The following is a 1,763-nucleotide window of genomic DNA, read 5'->3' as shown; positions in this document are numbered from 1 at the left end:
CAAAGCTTACCATTTTAACCATTTCTAAGAATACCGTTCAGGGGCATTAAAGACATTCACATTATTATACAACCATCACCACCATCTCTCTCTAGAACTTTCTCATCTACCCAAACAGAAACTCTGTCCCCAGTAAACACTAACTCTGTGCCCACTCCTCTAGCCCCTGGTAACCACCCTTCTACTTTTTGCCTCTATGAATTTGACAACTCTAAGTACTTCATGGACATGGAATAATACAATATTTGTCTTTTGTTTTAAAGATTTTTTTTTAAGATTTTATTTATTTGAGAGCGAGAATGAGAGAGAGAGAGTACATGAGAGGGGGGAGGGGCAGAGGGAGAAGCAGACTCCCCGCTGAGCAGGGAGCCCGATGCGGGACTCGATCCCGGGACTCCAGGATCATGACCTGAGCCGAAGGCAGTCGCTTCACCAACTGAGCCACCCAGGTGTCCCACAATATTTGTCTTTTGTGACTGGCTCATTTCCCTTAGCATCATGTCCTCAAGGTTCGTCCACATTGTAGCAGGTATCGGAATGTCTTTCCTTTTTTAAAGCTGGATAATGCTCCATTGTATGTATAAACCACATTTTGTGTATCCATTCATGCACCAATGGTCACTTGGGTTGCCCCCCCCCCCCCCCCCCCCGCCTTTGACTATTGTGAGTAAGACTGTTAACAAACATGGGTATGCAAATATCTGTTCACAATACTGCTTTTAATTCTTTTGGGTGTGTGCGCAGAAGAGAAATTGCTGGGTCGTGTGGTCATTCTAATGCTTAATTGTTTGGGGGAGGTGCCATGACGTTTTCAGTAAACCCATGAGAAATCTCCAGGGGTCAGCAGACAGAGTTGTGGCTACCCTCTAGCTATTTGCTGAACTTTATAATCCAGGTGTTTGGGGTCAGATTGTTGAGGGAATAGGGGTGCAGGAGGGGCCCTCCAGGGGCCACAGCCTCTGTGAAGGGTGGACTTGAACACATCCACCAGCAAAGATAGGGAAGGAGGTTTGTCTGTCATCTGGACGCAGGGAGGAGGGAAAAAAAAAACTCCTCTGAAAATGTGCTCACGGGCCTGCTTCCCTGTGAGTCTGGGAGTCGAACTGATACCACCTTGTGATCCAGAAAGAGCCAGATGGGAAACTTAGGCTTGCCTTTGCTTTTCCCCAAAGCAGGGACTGTGATGGGGCTTGAGCGCGGCTAGTTCGCTTGGGAGGTGGTCCCAGGCGTTGCAGTGAGGTGAGGGGAGGGAGGAGAGAGGTCCAGGGGGTGACAATGAGCTGTTACCACCGTGGGGATATGGGACCCCAGGGAGGCTGTGTGGGACAGAGCTCAGAATGCCTCCCTCAGCGGCATGGAAGCTGGGTGTCTGTCCACTAACTTCTATTCCTTCTTCGGGGCTAACTCCTGGATCCCTCAGACTGCCCGTGTTCCCATAGCCGGGGACTGTCCTCATGGAGGATCCCGGAAGCCACAGGGGTCCACCCAGGAAGTGTCTGCCATGACTTGGGGCTGGCTGAGGGGATGCGGGGGAGTCCCTGACTGTGTTTGATCCATTAACTCAGTAGCCCCAGGTGGCAGTGCTGGGGGGTCTAATGGAAGTCCCACACCCTCCACTGTGGTTTTACAGGATTCCCGTCCTCCGGAGCCCAGCTGAATGTGAGCTCAAAGCCACCACCTCAAAGCACCATCTGCCCCCTGGCGATACTTTCAGATTCTTCTGTCACGGGACACTCCGTCATGCCTTGTGCCTTTGTCCATGC

Source organism: Zalophus californianus, chromosome 4, assembly GCF_009762305.2.
Source record: "Zalophus californianus isolate mZalCal1 chromosome 4, mZalCal1.pri.v2, whole genome shotgun sequence".
In the NCBI taxonomy this organism is placed as follows: domain Eukaryota; kingdom Metazoa; phylum Chordata; class Mammalia; order Carnivora; family Otariidae; genus Zalophus; species Zalophus californianus.
This window is presented reverse-complemented; position numbering follows the sequence as displayed.